This window comes from Lynx canadensis, chromosome A3, assembly GCF_007474595.2.
Source record: "Lynx canadensis isolate LIC74 chromosome A3, mLynCan4.pri.v2, whole genome shotgun sequence".
Lineage (NCBI taxonomy): Eukaryota > Metazoa > Chordata > Mammalia > Carnivora > Felidae > Lynx > Lynx canadensis.
In genome coordinates, this window is record NC_044305.1 from 58,906,758 (window position 1) to 58,932,090 (window position 25,333).

At 38.9% G+C, this 25,333-nt stretch overlaps 1 protein-coding gene across 2 annotated transcripts in view; it reads right to left on the bottom strand.

Annotated features, from left to right (window-relative positions):
- The window catches only part of NMS (neuromedin S), a 46,491-nt gene that overhangs the window by 13,154 nt on the left and 8,004 nt on the right, over positions 1 to 25,333 (bottom strand). For both annotated transcript variants that reach the window (XM_032592618.1, XM_032592619.1), the window contains exon 2: positions 15,107 to 15,211. The gene's annotated coding sequence lies outside the window, so the exon portion shown is untranslated. The remainder of the gene's footprint in view (positions 1 to 15,106; positions 15,212 to 25,333) is intronic.

The following is a 25,333-nucleotide window of genomic DNA, read 5'->3' on the forward strand; positions in this document are numbered from 1 at the left end:
ATCATTTTTTTCAGTTAATGAAAGTTTTAAGAATAATTTTGTGTGGGAGTCACTCAGAATAAACACATAAACTGTTTAATTATGACTTAAAATGTGGTATTTTGCCAAAAAATTCTAATTCATAAGAGAGTGGGAATTATAAACTACTGTATAGCAATAATATTTTGCCTACTTCCTTAAGCCAGCAAGAAAATAGAGATTTCTATTTATTACAGTATTTACCACTTTAGTTCAAGGAGAATAAACTAAGGTCTTCAAACACCAGGAAGAGATGATATCTTTGTATTGAAATACACCCACTTCCCAACTGCAAGTCTTTACTGAACGAATGGGAAAAGAATGATTGCTTTTTGAACATAAACCACTTATCTATATGATATTAAAACACAATTACTTATGGACATTTTAGACACAACACACACATACTAGCAAAGGTTTGTGGCAGTTCTACTATCAATCAATAAGTATTGTTTAAATATTTGGTCTATCTCTACCATGAACTAAGTGCTCTATGCACAAACATACATTTTTCAAATAAACCTATGTGATAACTCTGGTTTATATCAAATTAATTTTATTTTGTACATTTTTCACACATTATTTCTCAGATATTTAGAATAAAAAATAGAAATATTTTTAACTCATTATTTTTAAAAAGATTTTATTTCTAAGTAATCTCTACACCCAACATGGGGCTGGAACTCAAAACCCTGAGATCAAGAGTCACATGCTTCACCAACTGAGCCAGCCAGGTGCCCCTAAAAACATTATTTTTAATGCTAATTCAGAAATTGGATTATGCTGATATCCCAGAAATGGAATATGTTGAAGCCCTGATCCCCAGTGTGGCTATATTTGGAGATCGGGCCTTTAAGGAGATAATTAAGGCCAAATGAAGCATAAAGATAGGGCTCTAATCTGATAGGACTGGTATCTTTATTTTTTATTCAAAAAAAAATTTTTTTTTAATCTTTTATTTTTGAGAAAGAGAGATACAGAGTGCGAGTAGGGGAGGGGGAGCCTCCAGGCTCTGAGCTGTCAGCACAGAGCCCAATGTGGGGCTCAAACTCACGAACTGCGAGATCATGACCCAAGCCAAAGTCGAATGTTTAACTGACTGAGCCACCCAGGTGCCCCAGGACTGGTGTCTTTATAAGAGGAGGGAGACACCAGAATCCTTTCTCTGAGAGCACACAAAGAAAGGGCTAGGAGAAGACACAGTGAGAAGGGACTGTCTGCAACCTGAGGAGTGAGGTCTCATCCGAAACATTTTGCTAGCACTTCATCCTGGACTTCCAGACTCCAGACTGTGAGAAAATAAATTTCTGGTGTTTAAGCTACCCAGACTGTAGTCTTCAGAATGGTAGCCTGAGCAGACTAATACAAACACATGGGGGAGTGGGAGGGTTAGTAAGTTCAGGAGCCCTCCAAAAGTAAAATAATGAAATGAAAACTGTAATGAAAGTTAGAAACTCTCAGTTTCAAATGATACGATTATCTACCCAGAAAATCCAAAAGAATCAACTGGCAAATTAGTAGAATGAATGAGTTTACCAAAATGGCCTAATTAACAAAACAAAACAAAACAAAACAAAACAAAACAAAACAAAACTATTTTCAGGAATAATTTTCTTGAACATAAACAAAAATAAATTTTAAAATGTATTAGGTGGGGCGCCAGAGTGGCTCAGTTGGTTAAGCGTCCAATTCTTGATCTCCACTCAGGTCATGATCTCGTGGTTTGTGAGTTCCAGCTCTGCATTGGGCTCCGTACTTACAGTGTGCAGACTGCTTGAGATTCTCCCTCTCTCTCTGCCCCTCCCACGTGCACTCACTCACACGTGCTCTCTGCCTCTCTAAATAAACTTAAAAAAATAAAAACACATTTAAAAATTTATTAGGAAATGTAAATAGCCTTAAAAACTATGCAATTCTGAGGACTAAGCCAAAGAATAAGTATGCAATATAATAAAAAAGAAAACTACAAAACTTTACTGAAGGACGTAAGGAAATATGTGAATAAAGAAAAGACATATCATGATCGTTGAGGACAAGAGTCAATGTTGTTAAAAGTTCAACTGATGGCAAATTAATCTATAAAGTTAGTGTAATCCTTATTAAAATTCCAAAACTCCTTTTTCATGGAATTTTATTTTTTTTTATTTTTTTAAATTTTTTTTTTCAACGTTTATTTATTTTTGGGACAGAGAGAGACAGAGCATGAACGGGGGAGGGGCAGAGAGAGAGGGAGACACAGAATCGGAAACAGGCTCCAGGCTCCGAGCCATCAGCCCAGAGCCTGACGCGGGGCTCGAACTCACGGACCGCGAGATCGTGACCTGGCTGAAGTCGGACGCTTAACCGACTGCGCCACCCAGGCGCCCCTTTCATGGAATTTTAAAACTGACTCTCAAATCATTTCCAGAGAGAAAATATTCAACTATACTTTGCCAAAAAGATACTCTGCCAATGTCAAAATGTACTATAAAGCGGTAGTAATTGTTATATTGTTGTAGTCATTTTGTTATTGATCTGGTAACAGACAATAACAAATAGATAAATGGACTGGAACAGAGTCTTGAAGCAGATCATTTAAATACAAAGTAAAAGTGGTTATTTCAAATCAGTGCAAAATGACGAACTATGCTAAATGGTGTTTAGAACAACTGGCCATCCACGTGGCACCTGGTGGAGCATGTGATTCTTGATCTCAGGGTTGTAAGTTCGGGCTCTACATTGTATGCAGAGATTACTTAAAAATAAAATCTTTAAAAAAAACAATTAGCAATCTAGTTGGCAAAAAAAAAATCCCTATTTCACACTATAAATTTAAATAAATTTCAGAGGATTAATGGATTAAGCCTAATATACCCATAAATACACAGGGGCGCTTATATAAAATTCTGTATTAGAAAGAAATAGAGTATATATTTGATTGGAACACTGTTCTTGAGCAAAATTTAGAATAGAGAAGCCATTAAGGAAAAGATTGATAAATTTTATTATATTTTAAAAATATCTATATGAAAAAGATAACCAATATTATCAAAGAAAAGACAGAGTGGGGTAACTATACAACAACTATACAGATATAATACAGAAAAAGAAAGGGGAGGGAGAGAAAGGAGGCAGGCAGGCACAACTTAAATGTCTAACATAGAGAAAATATTAAACTGTAGAATATCCATTATATGGAAATGTATGCAACTCTTAAAAAGAATAAGATGGATCTATCTGTATTGACAAGTCAAACTCTTTGTAACATAGTGAGTAAAGAAAAACAGTTATAGAACTACAATAGAACTATCTAGTATCAGTCTTCCTCAACCAATAACAGCCCAGTCTCCAAACTTAGTTGTTTAAAACAATTTATTTAGCTCAAAATTATGCAGGTCAGTAATTTGGGCTGCATTCAACTGGGCAATTCTTATGGTTTGGGCTGGGTCAACTAATCTCAGCTGGGCTCACTCAGACATTTGCATTCATCTGGTAAGCAGACTGGGTGTCTGGGACCCCTTTCCATGTGGTCTCTCTATCTCCAGATGGCTAGCCCAGGTTTTTTTTCCCATACTGGTTTCAGAGTTCCAAGGCAGTGAGTGTAGAAGCTACAGTCTTCTAGTTTGGAACCGGCACAACATCACTGGATTCACGGGGTGGGAAAATAAACTCCACTTCTCAATGAAAGGGGCTGAAAAGTATACAGCCAATTTTGTAATCGACTAACCTACACTTACATACAAGTTTTCTCAAAATGGCTCCTGCAGTCCCATGAGTGCGTATGTAGGTAACACAAAGAGAATGGGTAGGATTCCACACAAACACACAAAGAGCAGTGATTCTAGACAAATGGGATTATGAGGGAATCATAAAAGCTGTTCCATTATCTGTACTTTTGAATGATCACATTGGCTATTTATGAATTACTTGTATAACTAAAACTAAATTTTAAAACTTTATTCAACTCCAAACACTATTATGAGTATGTGGGTTCACATTTAAACATCTGAACTTACATACATGAAAACGCAGCTTCTTTCTTTATCTTATTACATTTATTTTTCCGAAGTGTTTCTTTTGTTAGGCATTACTGAAAAGACTGTAACCTTTGTGGATTTGTCAGTGTCAAGTGAATTTAATGAAATATCATTTTTTTTAAATACATGAACTCACAAGTGGAGCTCCCACACCATTTGAAACAGAAGTGAATGCTGAAAATTACACTAAAAATTCCTCCTCCTTTCCACATTAAATTAGCTCCCACTTTGTAAATGGTTATTATGAAAAAACTCAGCAGGCTTTTAAGGAACTGAACTTTAATCTGTAGGATATAAAAAATGTAATTTCAAAATTGATTATAAGTTTCTGTGTTCAAAGCACAGCTTTCTGAGATCTTCAGTGGCACCTAGTGTCCTTCAAGAACCTCTGAGTCTAAAGCAAATTAAGACGCAGGTATGAGAATTAATGTTTGAGGGCTTCTATCTCTCTAGCAGGGTTTCACAGAAAGTAATGACAGGTTTATTTCAGAGGCTGGCTGTTAAAGCCCCCAAAAAGCTGTTTGGTGGTAGAAAAGGCCAGCCTTTCCAATCTGCTAGCACTGTCCCCACTCACCTGAATACACTCTTTCTTTGCCTCCCACCTTCTATGCCTATATCCTGTGCTTTTCTCGTGGCCTTTACATCTGCTCTTATAGTGGGCTATTTAGTGGAGGCAGGGGATGGGAGTGCCATGTAATCTCAGGAGAACCAGGAAGTGCTAAGAGACAAGATCCACAAAAGTAAGAACCATGGCTTTACTCATTTTATATTTTCCTCTGCCAAGAGTAATATATCAGACAGTTGGGTGAGTTACTTGTCCATTGGCCTTCAGCTCCTTAAGTGCCTTTCCTTATTCCCCTCTGATCAGGGAGAGCTAGAAACCTGCAAAATAAACTTTCTTCCCAGCTAGCTTCCCCTTAGTTTCTATCATTGGTAGAAAAGGATGGGAGGAATTTGAAAGACAGAAGGGAGAGCCATTTTTTTTTTCTGCTTTAGGTGATGCCTCCTGCAGATGCAACTCTCCTAGACTCCATGAGCACTCCACAAGCAGCAGCATTTATACATAACTTCATACTCCCCAGGTCCTGTGGTGTAATGAGAGTGTGTGCTCCTGGATTCCTGGAGAGAAGTAGAGGTGGTAATTGAAACAGTAGCTCTTGTGGAGACCCCATTAGTCTTAGTGGTCAAGGAACACAGGCTCTGTGAACATCATTTTTCCTTATGATTCTCCAACCCTAGGGGTAGATGGGAGCTTTCTTCAGTTGCTAATCTCTGGGTAATGTCACCATTTACCATTTTTCAATTTTTCAATTTTTCAATTCCAGACTCCTTTCAACTCCTTTACAGTTTTGTTGAGATATACCACATGTATTTATAATCTGATAAATTTTAACATAAGTATATACTGTGATATCATCATCACAATAAAAATAACAAATGTGATTTCTCATGCTACAAAAGTTTGTCATGTTCTTTTGTAATCTCTCCCTCTTCTTCCCTCACCACAGATCTGCTTCTTGTCATCATAGCTTGCATTTTCTAGAATTTTACATAAATGGAATCATACAATATTTTCTTCTTTAAAATCTGAGTTCTTTCACTCAGCACAATTAAAATGACCTATGTTACATATTTTAATCTTTTATTCCTTTTTTGTTGCTACATAGTATTCTATTGTTTATATGTATCACAGTTTGTTTTTCATTCACCTTTTGGCAGACATTTGTTTCTAGTGTTAAGCTATTACAAATAAAGCTGCTATGATCATTTGTGTACAAGTTTTTGTATGGGTATCTTCTTTCATTTCTCTTGGGTAAATACTTAAGCTTGGAATGACTGGATTATATGGTAGTTGTATATCTCACTCTTTAAGAAACAGCAAAGTAATTTTCCATAGTTGTATTATTTTACATTCCTACCAGCAGTACATGGGAATTCCAGTTGCTCCACATTCTTATCAACACTTGATATGTAATGTCTTTTTAAAAAAAATTTTTTTAATATTTATTTTTGACAGAGAGAGAGAGAGAGAGAGAGAGCGAGCATGAGTGGGGGAGGGGCAGAGAGAGAGGGAGACACAGAATCTGAAGCAGGCTCCAGGCTCTGAGCTGTCAGCATGAAGCCCGACGTGGGGCTGGAACTCACGGACACGAGATCATGACCTGAGCCGAAGTCGGATGCTCAACCAATTGAGTCACCCAGGCGCCCCAATACATCATGTTTTTAGCTTTACCCACTCTACTCCTTCCAACACTTTTGTAAACAATTCCCTAAATTAAATTCCTCTGTTTAAGATACCTAGAGTTATTTCTTTTTCTTTTTTCCTAGTTGTATGCTGAGTCAATACAAAAATTAAGTAACTCAATACTCAATCTGTATTAGGCGAATGAATGAATAATTTATTGAAAGGAAAGCTCTCAGGGCTATGAAAGTATGAAAAATCAAGAATCCTGTCTAGGCAGGCAGAGACTATGATGAAATGAGAATATAAAGCCTCTATTGAAGTGTAGGCACAGGAGAGAAGCAAGAAAGAATCTCTAGGAAACACATAGGGGAAAGTTCAGAGGTATTAGATAGGAAACATTTAAAAGAGTAAATTGCTAGTGTTTGGAAATAGAGACTATATAATGGGAGAGTATAGATGAGAATCAGTATCTTTCCTAATTACTAAATCAGTAATTTAGTAAATAGGAATGGCAATCAATAGAAAAGATAATGGCTTGCATCCAGTGGATTTCTTTTTTTTTTAATTAAAAAAATTTTCTTTAATGTTTATTTATTTTTGGAGGAGAGAGAGACGGAACAAGAGGGTGGAGGGGCAGAGAGCAAGAGGGAGACACAGAATCTGAAATGGGCTCCAGGCTCTGAGCTGTCAGCACAGAACCCAATGTGGGACTCTTAACTCATGAGCCATAAGATCATGACCTGAGCCAAAGTCGGATGCATCCACTGAGCCACTCAGGCGCCCCTCAGTGGGTTTCTACATAAGGGTAAATTTGAATAAGAAGGAGGGGTTTCATGAAGCCCAATTAGAATAAGAACTTAACTGAGACAAGAAAACATAAACAAGCAACTCACATGCCCCAGGTCAGCCTGTTTGAGATGAGAACAGCCTATGTCTTCTAGACAGGTTACTGGGGTGTGTGGGTGGGATAAGTCAATTTGCTGTGGAGTCTTTCTAGCCTGATGATTCAGAAGCTGGAGAAGGAGGAAAAGAGGAATGGGGATGACTCTTGCTTGGAATGTGAAGCTGTTACGGAACCAGGCTGGAACACTGGCAGAAAAACCAAGCAGCACTCGGAGATCTTGGTGGATTGGAGATTTATGTAACACCGGCGGGCTCAGAGGAGACTGTTTCTCCAAAGATCTGAGCCCCGAATGCGAGTGGGAAGGGTAATTTATAGTTATCAGCCTCCATATTTGTGGGGGGGGGGGGCGGTTCATGCATGCAGCAAACAAAGGAAGAACCCAGAGGAGGGGTCTCTAAGCTAGAGACCAGAGTTTATTTTAGCCCCATTAACCATCTTTGGTGTACTTTATCCACTTCTCCAGCAAAGCAACCTGAAACATTGCCTCCTCCTCTCAACAACACCATTTGCTAGTTGATTCTACTGCCCTGTCTGCCTTAAGGAGTTCCCCACATATTCACTTTGCATCATCTACTATTTTTAACCCTCAGAAGGATGGGGGCTCTGTGTTCCAGTCCTATTGCTCTGCCATGGCACTTGGAACAATGATAGTCTTTCACTCATTCATTCATTTCTTTATACATTTATTGAGCTCCAACTATCTGCCAGGCACCAGGGATAGGAAGATTAATAAGAAATAATCTCTGATCTCAAGGAGGTCATAGTGTAACAGGAAAAGCAAACACATCAGTAATTCCTTATGAGGGCATGAGAGCAGTATGTCCTTTATGGGGAAAGCAGGGAAGATTCTACAGTGGAGGTGGCTTCAACAGGGGGTTTGAAGACCAATTGAGTTTGCCCAGCAGAGCAGGCAGAGGAGGGGGAGTAGCCATATGAAAGGTACATAGATGGGAAAACATCAGAGAAAAGTGAAGTTTGGTGCTTCCAGAGGCGGGGGCAGAAGCATGGCTGATAGCTGGAGTAGGAGGAGAGAGAGTTGTGGCATCTTTTGGGAGATTCTTATGACTATGACAAAGATGTTAAGAGAAACAGAATGAAGGGGTAAAATGGAAGCAGGTTGTCAGGTTGCAGACTTTTAGAGACAGTGGGAAATGAGTGGTATCATTTTTATAAGCTTACTCTTGCCATCTGCAGATGGAGTGCTTGCCACCAGCTGGGTACCTCTGATACTCTGATATTAGAACTTGGCCTTACTTCTGATAGAGAAGGGTAGTGAGAGGGAAAGAATCATAGTGGTTAGAGACATGGAATGCTATCCTAAAGAGCCAATATGCCATTTCAGGAGTAGGATGTATTGTGTATTAGGAAGTCATCAAAGGTATTGGGGCCTGCCCACAGCTGTAGCTACAGAGAGCTTATGTGAGAAGTGAGACCTAAAATGGAAATCTATCAGAAAACATCTGCACGTGAAAAACAGTGAGGGCTAGACCCAAGGTAGCGTCAGCAGGAAGGGAAAGTGGGGGTGGACTGAGACATTTTAACCAGAGAATTGGCAAGAACTGGGGATGACTATCGGGAGGCTGAAGGAAAGGAAGGAGCTGGAAAGGACTCCAAGGAGTCAGGCCTGTGATGCAGAGCAGAGAGTGGCCTTCTTCACAGAGACCGGGAATGGAGAGAAAACAGTGGGTTGATGTGTGGTATAAGCGCCCATGGAGGATGCAAATGGAGGTGTCCAGGATGTAGCTGGAGATGAGTGCCTCATGCTTAAGAAAGAGACTGAAGTCATGTGTGTAGACTTAATCATCAGGAGTATGTGTGCGGCAGCTGAAGTCACTAGAGAAATTGAGAACGCTTTGGGAGAATGAAGGGAGTGAAGGAGCATGAGACCCTGGTGAATATCAGTGCTCAAGGGCAGGGGAGGAACAGAAGCCAAGAAGCAATAGTCAGGGAAAATGCCCTGCAGGAGAGGAGTGGATTTAGCAGTTAGGGTCTCACTGGTGAGCAGTATCAGTAGGGTCTGGGGTGAGGGTGTGCAGAAGAGGCAGATACAGCCTTTCAGGAAGGATGGAAGGTGAAGGGCCAGGGAACCAGGGGAGCTTTAAAATAAATGAAGGGTGAGGGAGACACAAACATGTAGATAGGCAGAAGAGAGGAAACGGGGGAGGCAGAGAAATGAATGGAAATTGAGGAGCCAAAGTCATGGAGTAATCAAAAGGGATATAATCATAAGCCAAGAAGAAGGATAAGTCCTCTATTCCTGAAACAGGAGGGAGGGAGGTAAAGACATACTCAGATCTGGAGGTGGTAGGAAGGAATCTGAGCAAGTCACATGATGGGGAACCTCTACCTTCTATGTAAAGAAGAGGCTGAGTTACCTAGTTGGAGGCTGGTGGGAAGAAGCAGGGAGTTAGAGAGGGCAATCAAGCCACTCCTCACACTCACGCTCCGTACCCAATTTCTTAAATTCTCTTCCTACTTTTTTCCTACTCTAAATTTTAAGATTTTTAAGGATGTTAATACAGAGGTGTGCATTATTTCTCACCGTGCTAAGTCAAGGAAATCAAAATCCTGAAATAACAGACCCTCTACTTAGAGGTGAGAGAAATCTCAGCTAGTTAAGAAAATATATCTTCTTCTAACTGAAACAAAACAAAATGAAAACACAAAGAAATATTCTTCTACATCTTTAACTATGCCTGTCAATGTTATTTCTAACTCAGGAGTAATAAAACATCTGAATTTCAGAGATTGTTGCTATAGCTTGTGGATATAACTATAACTTCCATGAAGGTGGTAATCCTCATTGGTCTTGTTTTAAAACGTGTTACTCTGGTAATATTCCCTACGAGATTTTTTTTTTTTTTCTGAAAAGCATACGTATTGTGAGTCTTCTAAGTCAGAAGAGGGTTATGGACACTTCTCTCATCTCATTTGTGCAAAGGTAATATTAATAATAATAATAAAACTAAATTCTATGACTCTTTTATCTTGCTTAAACAGTTTGAAAAAATAATTCATGGAAATTAACAATAATAAATGCTTGAGAAGTTATGTGGTAAATGAAAAAAATGGCTAAGGGCAAAGTTAAGGTTAGCATGCTCAATGGGGATGCCCTTACACTGTAACTCCAGGCTGTTCTTCAGTTTTACACAGCCTGAGGGACAGGAGAGGAAGGTTCTGGAAGCTCAAGGCACTGTGGGGGCTCTGGAACTGAAGCCAGAGGACTAGAAAGACCTCCTTCTAATCAGACCTTTGACTCTGAGGGTCCTTTCCCAGGCACTGACTGAGGAGAAGCAGCCCCTGGGGGAGCTCCATGCCCCTCTGGCTATCTTTGGAAGCCATTAGCAAGGCTTTCTAGTGCACAAAACAGCACTGCTATCTTTGTTTGCAGAGACAAGCTACCTATCCATCTCAGTAGGATGTCCCTTTGTGTTACTTTCCCAATACTGACAACTGAGTCACAGGGACCCAGACATTGTCTCCGACCAGAGCCTTCCTAGGGCCAAGAATGTTCATATTTGTGTGAGATGCTGGATGGATATGGGGCAGTCATTTGGAAGAGAAGTTAAACACCTGTGGCAATAGAGATCCAATCATTCGCTTTGTGGAGATTACATGCTATCATGGTTTGTAACTTCTGAGGGACATGGATCCTTCAAAGTATGTGAGGAAACGTATGGACTTTTTTTCTTTCCTTCTTTTTTGTTAATAAAGTTTGTTTATTTATTTTGATAGAGAGCGCGCGAGCGCGCACACACACATGAGGAGGGGCAGAGAGAGGACAGAGAGAATCCCCAAGCAGGCTCCATGCTATCAATACAGAGCTGGACATGTGGATCAATCTCATGACCCTGAAATCATAACCTGAGCCTAAATCAAGAGTTGGCTGCTTAACTGACTGAGCTACCCTGGTGCCCCTAGATTTTTATCTCTGAAAAATGTGATGAGGTTTTTGGGGTGATAGTGGGGTTTGTGAGGCCCAGAGCCAATGGCCAAGAAAGAATTGTTGAAGACGTCTTTGGTGTAAAAAGGTAGATTCTACTGAAGCACGGGGACAAGACCCTTGGGCAGGAAGAGCTGCCCTGGAACCATGAGGAGAGACTGGTTTTATACTATGGAGTTGTGGGGAGGTAAAGTCCAGGGGAAATCTTTAGCAAGATTTTCATAAACTAAAGACTCACAGGATACTGGAGGTCTAGCTATTGTCAAGCTAAGTTTGTTTTTTCCTCTAGCAAAGCATTAGCATTAAGACAGTAGGGAGTTCAGGGAGAAAGATTTCACTCTGTCAGCCTCAAGTATTTGTCAATGGGATGCAGGTGATAAAGAAATTTAATTCTGTCATTTCCTTCTGTCTTTGTTTCCCACATCACTATGGAGGGGTGATGGAGACTTAGGTCCTATAGAACTGTGATCTCTATCAGTTAACCATTTGTTTTCCACTTTGCTTTGTTCTTGGGCAGCCAGGAGTACCTGAGGAGTATCACACATATCCCATCTGGGTGTGGGGGGTATGGAGGGTGTTTGTGGCCTGTCAGCTTGCCTTATGCTCCCTCATCAAATGCACAGGCATGTCTGGATGTGCAATTTGTCATACTATGTTGGGGGTTCAGGTGCATGGTTCCTTTCCATAGTCCTTTTTCATGAACCCCCAACACATACAACTACTCACCAGCAGTAGAGGATTTCCTCTGAATATAGTTCCTAGACCACATACTTCAGAAACACCTCGGATGTGCACATTTGTGGGTCCATTCCAGACTTTGTGAATCTGAATTGGGGGTGAATCTGCATTGTAAACAAACTTCCCAGGGGATTCTGCAGACATCTAAGTTTGAGAACCCTAAGTTCAGACCCTAGGTTGAAAATCTCAGTTCAGCAGACTTAAGCATTTTCTCTTATTTGCTCAACAGCTCACTCTCAGCCCTTTTGGGCTCTTTCTGCCTTCTGTCTCTAGCCAGCATGATCCTGGATTCTCCTCTCTACATCACCTTAGAGATACTCAGGACATGCAAAGGTTATTGGTGTATATTAATTCTGGAAAAACACTCACAAAGATAAATCTTATGCCCCAAATAAATAATAGAGGACTCCCAAGAAGCCACATGGAATGTCTTGGGTGATCCGTGCCACAGTGGGGACCCATCACAGCTGCTGGCGTCTATATGATCCGCGCACAGCCATCTGTAAAAATATCACTTGCATACTAGCCTAAGCAACCCTGGTGAATGGAAAGTTTTGAGAAGGCTTTGATGATTACAGTTTGTCACTTAGAGAAGCAGTGTGCAAACAACACCCGAGTATTGCTGGCTGCTCTGCTCAATGTGCATCCTGGCCTTTTCATTGACCACTATGAATAATTCTCACTATGCTCCATCTCCCTATTAGTCAGATGTCATAAGCTCATTTTTTCATCCCAGAGCCATATTTTAATACCATTTAGCAATGGTCTTCTTCAGGATTCTGTGTTGTTGTTGTTGTTGTTTTTATTTTTTTTTAATGTTTATTTCTGAGACAGAGAGAAACAGAGGATGAGTGGGGGAGGGGCAGAGAGAGAGGGAGACACAGAAGGATTCTGTGTTTTTATTATCCATCATAATACCATAGGAGCATGCTTCCCCAAAGGCACTGAGACACACATATTGACCACTACCAAGGAAGCAATCAGTTCACAGGAAATTAAACTGGACTATAACCACACATTTATTCCTCCACTTCTCACATTAGTAATTTCCTTTGGAGAATTTGCTGACCAATTCACAGACTGACTTAGTTTCCTACTGTGAGAAGGCTACAGAATTATTGCAATTATAATCACCTGCTATGATATCTCACACCACCATATTTATCAGAAGGCACAAATCCAAGTCCTGAGCCCATGTCATACAATTAGGCATCAGTATAAAAAGGCTCTGGATTGTGTTATGAATCTTTAAAAACTAGAATGTGTCATCAAAAGGAAAATAATGATTTAGTTTTCTTTCACTTCAACTCTGAAGCATTTGAACTTTGGACATTTAGAATCCACAAACCAAAATCAAGATGGCCAACATTTGAAGTTGTCTGTTTTTTTTTTAAGCTTTTTTTAATGTTTATTTATTTTTGAGAGAGAGACAGAGACAGAACATGAGAGAGGAAGGGGCAGAGAGAAAGGGAGACACAGAATCCGAAGCAGGCTCCAGGCTCCAAGCTATTAGCACAGAGCCTAATGTAGGACTTGAACCCACAGACCTTGAAATCATGACCTAAGGCAAAGTCATACGGTTAACCAACTGCGCCATGCAGGTGCCCCTGAAATTGTCTGTTTTACATAAATGATTATATTAGCTATTGTATTCATAGACAGACATTGGTTTTTGCAGGTCTCTGGTGTGGGACATGTTACCAATCATGGGGAGAACTGGTCAATAAATGGAGTTGGGACAACTGTGTCACCTCACATCTCACAGCATGAAAAAATCAAGGAGGCCCAATTAGAAATGGAATAGAAAGTATGCATTGTACCAACACCTTTAAGAGATCACAGGGTCATCCTTAAGTGTTGATGTAACACTACACACCAAAACCCTCTTAAACTCCAAGATGATATAAAAGGCGGGTTGTCTTGATTCTGTAGCCTCTGGCACTTTTCTCTCCCAGGCTGCTAAGACCCCCAAGTATTTAGGGGCATTTCCACAGTGACAAAGAAATTTGGGAGAGCTGTTTCCTCGAAAGCATGCTTTTACCCTCCTATGATCTTTTGCCCTGGTTGTTGACTGGGTCACTATTAAACAACCAAGAAAGTAACCCAAGCTAAGTGAGGTCACCATTCTCAACAGACTTCTTACCTATACTAGCACTTGTGGTCTGACCTAGCTCAGCTTTCTATATGAAAAAAAAAAAAAATAGATATGTACTTCCTCATATCATATAAAAATAAACTCCAGGTAGATTAAATATCTAAATGTGAAATTCAAAATTTTAAAACTGGAAGAGAGGCGCCTGGGTAGCTCAGTCGGTTAAACATCCGACTTTGGCTCAGGTCATGACCTCACGGTCTGTGAGTTCGAGCCTTGCATCTGGCTCTGTGCTGACAGCTCAGAGCATACAGCCTGCTTCAGATTGTCTCTCTCTCTCTCTGCTCCTCTACCACTCACGCTCTGTCTCTCTCTCTCAAAAATAAACGTTAAAAAGAATTTAAAACAACTGGAAGAAGGTATGTCATAATGTTTTATTGTTTGAGGGAAAGATGAGTTCTTTATAAAGATAGAAATCATTAAAGTACTGATATATTATTATAAAAATGTTAAACTCCTATATGATAAAATATGTTATAAATTAAGTTTAAAGACAAGCCACTGTCAGGGAGAACATATTTATAACAGAGCAAATGGGAATTTATATCCAAATACCAATTAACATATGTGCTATGAATTAATAATAGTTAATATACATGAATACACTTTATCCTAAAAATTACTCTACATTTATACAGTAATCCTTTATATGTATTTCTTTCTACAGATAAGGGAACTTAGATGCAAAGGATTTAAATAACTTGTTCAATTTTATACAGCTGGTAATGGCCTGGGCCAGGACTCAGCAAAGGATATAAATAAGCCATTCAGAGATGAAGTAACCTAACGATCAGTAGACTAGTATTAGATAAATATAAGTTAAAACAATTAAATACTATTTCACACACATTGGATTGGCAAAAATGCTTATCTTGCACAGTTAGTGAGAAAATTAGATATTATGTATTAAAAGCCATTTGGCCAGGACATGACACATAGCAGCGACTCGACACATGACAATGGGTAGTATTTAGGCTCAGTGGGCAGTATTATTATAAAAGACAGTCTGCTTGCTATATATTTGCAGCTTGATGGAAGAGAGAATAGTGAGTTATTGTTTTAGTACATAATTAAGAGACATACTATCATTGTTTCCCATTGGGGAGAAAACCTCAAAGTATTCATTTGCTTGTTAGGAAGACTGACATACCTTATGGGTTACTGTTGGCTTATATATACGTTTTTCTATCAAATCTTCATATTTAATGTGTTTTGATAGTCGGCTTGACAGAAAGCAGCATTTCCAGAGGAAGGCCTATGTCACAGAACAATAAACATAAAACAACTTAAAATGATGATACAGAACTAATCCTAACATTCACCCAATAATTTTACAAATCTAGTCTTTCTCATCTTTACCCCATACATACAAAACAAAAAGTGGCTAGTGCTGTTTTTTTAATTATCTTGGAGAGGTTTGGGGAGCCATAGAGGATAGGCAACTTGTCCGTGGTCCTCCCATGGGTTAGTAGCAAATAAAGGCCATGGTAGCTTGTACTGTATCAACTTAGTCAAGCTGTATGGCTAGAATTCCTTCTCCTGTGTGGCCACAAGACAGTCTTATGTGGGGCTTGAAAGGAAACAGAAGCCATGTTTATTTATACTCAGAAATATACTTCTACTCCATTTGGTTGTACGAGTTGACCCTTGAACAACACGGGTTAGGGACACCAACACCCCCACTCCCCACACAGTCAAAAATCCACATATAATTTTTTTAAGTTTATTTATTGAGAGAGAAAGAGAGAGAGAGAGAGAGTGTGAGCAAGTGGGGGAGGGGCAGAGAAAGAGGGAGAGAGAGAATCCCAAGCAGGCTCCGTGCTGTCAGCACAGAGCCTGATCTGGGGCTTGAACTCACAAATTATGAGATCACGACCTGAGCCAAAATCAAGAGCCAGACACTTAACTGACTGAGCCATCCAGCACTCCTATAATTTTTGACTCCCCCCAAACTTAACTACTAATAGCTTACTGTTGACCAGAAGCATTACAGATAATATAAACCGTCGATTAACATGCATTTTGCATGTTATGTGTTATTATATATACTGTATTCTTACAATTAAAGTAAGCTAGAGAAAAGAAAATGTTATTAAGAAAATCATAAGGGAGAGAGAATACATTTACAGTACTTTACTGTAAAATACCCAGGTATAAGTGGCCCCTCTGTTCAAGGGTCAACTGTGTATTTCTACCTGGTTTGTGGAGAGTCAGGTGTGGTTGCAGACCATGACTGATACCACAGATCTGCCTCCCACCTTGGTGTGAGACAGCAGCCAGACCCACAGCTCTTCTAGTTCCTGCTGGATTCCTCCTTGGACTTCTGGGCTTTCTACCTCCTACCAGGTACACATTAGCTTTGTGACAACAGGCACAAGTATCTTCTTCAAGTTATCATTGAAGTCAGAGCAGTGAAGTCGGTGAGAAACTGATGTGGCTTTTAGTTCATCCTTGCAGATTCCAGCTTGTCTCTGCTCTCTCTCATTTCATGCCCTTTCTTTCCTGACTGCCTTCCCTACTGACATCAGGCCCAGCTCCGGATGCGGAGATAACCTCCGTGTATAAGCTATTTAACTAGCTCCCACAATTTTGTAAGGCCAAATCCCTGTAATACATCCCATTCCTACTGGTAGGCTTCTCTGATTGAACTCAAGAAGGAAATACTCAGACTCTTCCATATTCAATAACCATAATCATGGTTAATATTCTGTTGAATACCTTCCTATCTATGCTGCAGATGAGGTGATTCAAAAACAATTAAACAGTTTTTTAAATGTCATCCAAGTCAGATAGCTGGAAATTCTCACAGCAAGGGTCCATATTCACTCATCTTTCAATTGCTCTAGTGCAATTTATAAAGCAATAGCTTCTATTTTTCAGTATTACAAACAAAAAGCATAGACTTTTTTTTAAGAAGTTGTTTTAAACTGCAGATAAGCCAAAAAATATAATCACCTATAATCCCCACTCCAAGAGATAACAACCATCAACATCTGGTATTTATCCCTTCTGGTATTTTATCAAAGCATACAGTATATAATATACCATGTGCCCTTTAAAAAAATTGAATTACATCACATATAATATTTGTATCTTTAAAATATAGTAGGGGTGCCTGGGTGGCTCAGTTGATTAAGTGTCCGACTTCAGCTCACGTCATGATCTTGCATGAAATCTTTGTGAGTTCGAACCTCATGTTGGGCTCTGTGCTGACAGCTCAGAGCCTGGAGCCTGCTTTGGATTCTGTGTCTTCCTCTCTCTCCCCCTTCCCTGCTCATGCTCTGTCTCTCCCTCTCTCGAAAATAAATAAACATTAAAAAATCAAATTAAAATATAGTAGGAATGTTTTCTATAGAATGAAATATTCATTAGAAGCATCATTTTTGGCCTTATCATATTCCAATATAATAAACTTACATTACCTAATTGAGAATATTTAGGCTTTTTGTAGTTTTTATAGAACTCTAAGCAATATTATGATAGACATCCTTATAATTAAAGCTTCACAAATATAAATAGTTATTTCCTTAGAGCAAATCCCTAGATATGGAAATGCTGAATCAAAGGACTGCAAAATGATGTCTTCTGAAGCAAATTTTCTGACTTCCAACAACCAAGACCATGTCCTGCTCCTTCCTAAAAATTTGGTACTGCAATTAACTAGGCCAGTTTTTATCCCACTGTGTGCCATGAATCAAGCAATATCTACATCAGGAGGTTAAATTACTCTTTATAGGACATTTCATATGTGATAAAATGACTCAGAATTAGAGAGGCAAAACTACCCAGCTCCACATTCCATTTGTCAATAATTCTATTCTGCCCTCTTTTCATATTATAAATTTTGAGTCTCCAGGGCTTGGCTTTTTTCTTAGTGCTAATGCAATTCTAGTGCTGAGCCTTGAGAATGTAGGCCCTTCTAGCAGTGGGTGAGAGACATCCCATCCCAAAAAGAAAAGAGGAAAGCATCTTTGTTATCTCCATGCCTCTGGGAAAACAGATTATTTGGCATAATAAAGCTATTCTTACAGATGTAACTGGACTGCAGAAACTTTTATTTTTTTTTTTAATTTTATTTATTTATTTTGAGAGAGAGTCAGTGTGAGTGGGGGAGGGGTGGGGTGGGGGGAATCCCAAGCAGGCTCTTTGCTGCCAGCTGTGGAGCCCTATGTGGGGCTCAAACCCATGAACTGTGAGATGATGACCTGAGCTGAAACCAAGAGTCAGAAGCTTAACCAACTGAGCCACCCAGGTGCCCTGAAAGTAAACTTTTATATCAAAAGTACATAATTCTAATTGGTTGTCTTAATGTTTTGCCATGATTATAATAGCATTTCAATTTTCTGGAAAGTTTTAATATATTGAGTTTTATTAAGACAAAAGAGGTTCATTGTCATGTCCTTATTTGCCCACAGACATTATGAATAAGCAACACTTAATAGCTCATATCTTACAAGAAGGATTCGAGATGCCATTTCATAGTTCTTATAGAAGCAGGGAAGAATCAAAATGTGCTTCCACAAGGCTGCTTTTAGGCAATAGGCTTGAGCAATGGAAAACCGAGGAAAGTAAAAGGACCCACAAGCGACCACCAGGCTGAATGCAAACAGGCTTATTAAGTGATTCACTTCAGTATAGCCATAGGCCCCAGTTGACAAATGGGCTACTTACAACAGGGCATAAGTTACCAAAAAAGGAAAATTCCATATGTTCCCATACTTCCCCACTCCCTCCCATAACTATAGAAACCACCTCTCCCCCCCCCCCCCCCCAACACTGCCTCCTGGCAGACTTTCCTTTGTTGTCCTGCCCACTACTCCCTTACAATGTATTCAATACACTGCTATCTCCTTTGTTCTGCCTTGGGCAAATTCTTTCACTGCCTGCATGGCCGCCTCCACCTGTTGGGGTCGCACCACAGTCTCCTGGTAAAAGCTATTTCATAAGATAATGCCAAAAGATGTTTTGTTAGATATATTTTAAATAAGAAATGATTTGGGAAATTGTGACTATTGTTCTGATAGTCACAAAATTATGCTGCCATACTCCTCAAGCTGAAAGAAATTAAATAGAACAAATCAAACAGAACCATTGAATTACTGACACCAGCAGGCCAGACCCAGATGGGGTCCTGCAGGAAGAGGGTCCTTGACTTTGTGAAGGATGGAAATCAAATGCAAACCAGCAGGAAGTGAAAGCAGAGTTTATTGAACATACAGAGAGAACAGATACAGATGAAGCATCTGGGAGACATGGAAAGGAGCACATATGTGTCTGATCTTTGTTCAGGGTCTGGGGGTTTTTATTGAGGATTGTGATCCAGTGAATTTGTCCTTTCAGGCATCCAAGAACAAGTTAGAACATAGTCAAGGGCCCAAGTGTTATTCCTTGGAGGCAGGGGGCCATGGTGCTGAGCCCTCTAGTATCTGTGGTCTGGAATATGCATATGACAGCTTCCTCTGATCATTCTCACCTGGCCCTTCCTTAGATGTTATCTATTCCAGAGAAATCATTAACTCCTGTCCCTTACAAGGAGGACATATGCTATTTGTATTACAAGGCATGTATAAAGTGGGGGTGCAGGTCCTAGTAAGGAATAGAAGCAGGAAAAGGAGGAAAATGTAGGTTTTTATGGAGTCTTAAAACCTTGACAGGTAAGTATTCTGTCAAAATTTATAGAAAGTAGCCAAAGTTGTACTTACAGGGATATTTACAGCTTTAAATGTAAATATCAGAAAAGCTGAAAATAAATGATTTAAGCTTCTATCTTTAAAAGAACAGCACCTCGGGTGCCTGGGTGGCTTAGTTGGTTAAGCATCTGACTCATGATTTCGGCTCAGGTCATGATCTCACAGTTCATGAGTTCAAGCCCTGAATCAGGCTCTGTGCTGATGGCATGGAGCCTGCCTCAGATTCTCTCTCTCCCTCTCTCTCTGCCCCTCCCCTGTTTGCTCTCTATCTCTCTCTCAAAATAAATAAAAATAAACTTTAAAAAAAAGAACAGAAAATAATAAAAAGGAAGAAAAAGGATAAAGGCAGAAATCAATAAAATAGAGAGCAGACATGCAACAGAAGAAATAAGATCAACAAATCAAAATTTTTTAAAAATAATAACAATAAAGTATAAACATTAGCAAGATTGGGCAGGAAAAAAAGAAAGAAAACACAAATGACCAGTATGAAATGAAAAGGGAGATGTTAATGTAGATTCCACAAATATTAAAAAAAGATGAGATACTATGAATAACTTTATGCAAATAAATTTGAAAAGTCAGATGAAATGGAAAATTTCCCCCCAAAACACAACTAACCAAAAGATAACTAACCAACTTATATAAAAAAAATTAAAATTCTAAATAGCCTTATATCTGTTAAAAAATTGAATCTGTAATTAACCCATTTTAATGCTTCTAGTAATAGTGTTCCAGATCAGTGACTTTAAAACTGTTTTGACCAGGGGTGCCTAAATGGCTCAGTCAGTTAAGTGTCCAACTTCAGCTCAGGTCACGATCTCCAGTTTGTGAGTTTGAGCCCCGTGTTGGGCTCTGTGCTGGCTGCTCAGAGCCTGGAGCCTGCTTCAGATTCTGGGTCTCCCTCTCTCTCTGTCCCTCCCCTGCTTGCACTCTTTCTCTCTCTCTCAAAAATAAAATAAACATTTTTTTAAACCATTTTGACCAAAACAATAAGAAATAAATTTTATATTGTGACCCACTGGACATAGATGTATGAGTATAGGTGTGTATGAAATAAAAGTTTTATGGAACAATTCTTACTGTTGTTGAAAATTTCCTATGCCCTTCAAGGCCCTTCTACCAGGTCTAAGATCAAGTTGACTAGACACAGATTAATAGGAAAAAGTCAAATTTAATAGCACACACACAGGGAATCCACACAGACATGGAAATTCCAAAGACAATGAGGCAACATGACACTTACATGAGCTAAGGAGATGGGTAGGACTCTGAGGATACAAAAGGGAGAAAGAACATTAGCAGGAAGGTATAAGGAGATGTTTGGAAAACACAGGTACCCTATTATGCAGACAAATTTCTTGGGTAAAGAAGAATCTCTATTAATAGCTCTCTTCCTTGTACTACCAGACAGTTAATGGAGAGATAAAGAGCCTTTTCCTGAATCTGCTGGGTTTTGATTGTTTTAACTCAAAATAATGTCCATGCCAAAATGGCCTAATCTTAATACGAGGGAACCACTCTGTTACTTCATTTCTCTTCATTTTTCAAATGATGGTTGTGAAGCACTAAATTGATTCTTGTGACCCACTAAAAGGTTGCTGTGTGCAGTATGAAGAACGTTGCTTACATATAGTATTCATTATATAAACGTTTGCTATATATATTACTATTATTATTCATCTATGGATCTCCAGCACTTGCATAATACTTGGCATGTAGTAAGCATTTGATAAATGTCTGTAGAATTAATCTCGTTATCAATGGCCTTTAAGAGAGTGGTCTCAATAGAAAGTTGTGAGTAGTATCCCCTCTTAAAACATTCTTTTCTTTAACTTCTACTAGGAACTAGGGTATCACCTACATCCATGTCTGTCTCTTATAATCAATAGCAAAAGAAATTTGCCAGCCACCAGAATGAAGAGAAGGCTGTCACGTAGTTGTCATTGGCTACACATGTATAAACTCACTCATTCAGGCAAGGCATCTGTTCACTCCACTGTCATCTCAGTTAAGCAAATTACTTTGGTGGCCCCAAACGTGGTTGAATTTTAACTTGAATTTGGATTACCAACTTTCATAAACAAAGAAAAGGCATACCACCACGATGCAGTATTGAAACTGGGTCTTTGGTATACAAAGCAAGTCAATTCAAGGCAGAGGAAGTTATCAAACCTCTCAAATCACAGAATTTCCAAAGGTAGGTAAGGTTTTTGCAACCAGTGCATACACTGGAATAGTCTATTCCAGTGCATTGAACTACTGTCTGTCAAAAACCCCTGGCCAACATTGAAGAAGAGCTTTTGAACAACCAGTCACAAGTGATTCAATTAAGGCAAGGGAAAACAAAACAGATTTTGACCAAATGGAAAATACAAATAAAACACTAGTATTCTTCGGTGTGTTTCAAATCACTCAATCCTAAGACTTTTCAAGTAATCAAGATCAAGAGCATAGGTTAATAATGGCAGCCCATTTGCCAGAGACTCTTGAGACTCTGGAAACAAAGGGGGGTTAGGCCAAAACTTTGAATGTGGTGCTGAAAAAGAAAGCGTATGTAATCAATCATACGGATGCATGATTACTATTTTCACTTTGTAAAAAGAGTTTTAGTACAATTAATGTAGCATTTCTCTGTCCTGTCCACAAAAGTAAATATAAATTAACATAGTGTAACTGGGGCACAGGGATACAACAGCATCTGGCTCCCAAACAGACCAGGTTCGGCCCACTCATTCCTGCTGACAAAATCCAAAGCCAGAGACATGAGTGGCAGTGAAACAAGAAAGGAATTTATTTCAGTAACACTAACAACGCTGAGAAGACATCAGACTAACATCTCAAAGACCATCTCCAAAGTGCTGAAAATATTTCTAGGTTTACATAAGGGAAATGTGGGACAAAGGTCGGTAGGTTCATGCAGCTTGGCAGTAAAGGTCAGGTCTAATATGTGGGGTCTTGCTGGCATCAGGGGGGTCTCTATTGCTCGAGGGAATAGTGTCAGTTCCCATCACAGGATGCTGTACCCACACAGTCTTTTGCCTGAGTTAAGAGATAAGCTGAAAAGAACTTAATCAATTAGAAGGTACAGACTGAAGTCAGAATGGAGGGGGTTGAAGTCCTCTCTCAATAGCATTTTTCAGTCAGTGGCACTTAAGCACTAAGGCTATCCAGTAATTCAGGGCCTTAATTAGACAAGTATTCCCAAACTTGGCTGCTCACTGGAATCATCTGAGGAGATTTTAAATATTAGGGTCCAGGCTTTACCTAGTGAATGAGAATCTCTAGGGGACAGAGCCACTGATGTGAATTATCTTTACACTGATCCCTGATGATCAGCCAGGTTTGAGAGTCAACAGTAGCTGGGAACCAAATAGTGCTCTCGTGGTTTGAAGAATCAATGCACCTCCCTAACTTATTACTAGCGGAAGATTTGGATGGTAAATAAAATAGAGCATATGCATGGTGAATTTCCAACCTTCCACCTGATGTGAGAGCTTTTCTGATAACGATCCTAAAACAATCTTTAGTATAAGACATCAGGAGTTTGTTAATTCTTGATACTTACAGTCAATTCATGCTTTTTATTAACACATCTTGTCTAACCAAGATACATTTTTCCCATGCTTTATGAACTCAATACCAGAAGTGCAGGCCAATTTTTCAAAGTGCCACTCTAGCACTATGTTGCATTCTGAGTAGCATTGTATGAAAAAAGATAATAGTAACTTTAATTGGCAGTTTCCTTATCATAAGAGATGTAAAAGTAGGTCCCATCTTGCCATGATTGGAAAGAAAATAATAATTGTGTTTTCAACCAACTGGATGGGTAATTACCTAACCGTATGTCACATAGACAAAAAAATTTGTCTTTTTTTTTCTCCTTATGTCTCCATATTATTTTCTTCTTAGATGAATGCTTCTGACATTTTTCCTTCCACACTTTGCTATTTTCATTACAGGACTTAAACCCAGATATAAATGTACATCCCCCACAACAACTCTTTACAGATTCAGACCTAGCTTCCATAGAATAATTGGCTATTAAAGCTGGAAGGGAACACAGCAGTTATTCAAAATAACATATTGGTTTCATGTTAGAAAACTGGGGCTCAGAAGTTGATTTACCAGACTCTACATGAAAGCCAGATTGGAAATCACATCTCCTATTAGCTGAGCATTTTTCCATCTACTATTCTGTTCAACAGATACATACAACAAGGTGAACTGCAATATAAGTGAGGGTATTTTTCTAAATCACTACACATTCACATTTTTAATTAACCTTTTTATTGAGATATAATTCACATACCCTAAAACTCATCCACTTAAAGTTCAATGGCTTTTAGTATGTTCACAGAGTTGTTGAGCAATCACCACAATCTAATTCTAGAATATTTTCATCGCCCCCAAAAAGAAACCCTGTATCTAATAGTCACTCCCAATTCCTGACCTTCACTCCAGCCCCAGGCAACCACTATTCCACTTTCTGTCACTACAGATTTGCCTATTTCAGACATTTCATTTAAATGGAGTCATACAACATGTTGTCCTTTGTATCTGGCTTCTTTCAATTTAACATGTTTTCAAGGTTCATCCATGTCATTCCTTCTTCTTTTTTTTTTTTTTCCCAAGTCATATTCCACTGTATGGATATACCACATTTTGTTAATTCATTCATCATTTGATGGAGATGTTTCTACTCTTAGGCTATTATAAATAGTGATGTGAACATTTATGTACAAGTTTTTCTGTAGGCTTGTTTTCATTTCACTTGGGTACACACTCAGGAGTGAAATTGCTGGGTTATATGGGAACCCTATGTTTAACATTTGAGGAACCGCCAACTGGTTTCTGATGCAACAGCACCATTTTATATTCTTACCAGTAATGTATGAGTGTTGCATTTCTCCACAACTCATCAGCACTTGTTATTGTCTTTTCTGATTGTAGCCATTCCAGTTGGTGTTAAGTGGTATCTCCTTGTGATTTTGATTCTAAGTTCCCTACTGATTAGTGATGTTGAGCATCTTTTCATGCACTTATTGGTCATTTGCATATCTTCTTTGGAGAAATGTCTATTCAGATCCTTTGTGCATTTTTATTGAGTTTTTTTTTTGTCTTTTTATTATGGAATTGTAGGAGTTCTGTACATATTCCAGACACTAGTCCCTTAACAGGTATATATGACTTGCAACAATTTTCTCCCATTATATGGACTGTCTTTTCATGTTCTTGATAGTGTTCTTTAAAGCACAACATTTTTAAAATTTTAATGAAAAAAATTCTTTTTTTGACCTTGTGCTCTTGGTGTCATATCTAAGAAACTATTGTCTAATTCAAGGTTACAAAGATTTATGCCTATTTTTCTGCTAGCTTTTTTTTTTTAAGTTTTAACTCTTGCAGTTATATCTATGGTCCATTTTGAGTGAAGTTTTGAATACGTTATGACAGAGGTGTTTAAATCCATTCTTCTTCATGTGGATATCCAGTCATCTGACACCATTTGTAGAAAATACAATTCTGTTTCCATTAACTGTCTTAGCAACCTTGTCATAAATCTATTGACTATAAATGTGAGGGTTTACTTCTGGACTCTCAATTCTACTCCATTGATCTATATGTCTATTCTAATGCCTGTACCACATTCTCTTGATTACTATAGCTTTGTAGTAAGTTTTAAGATT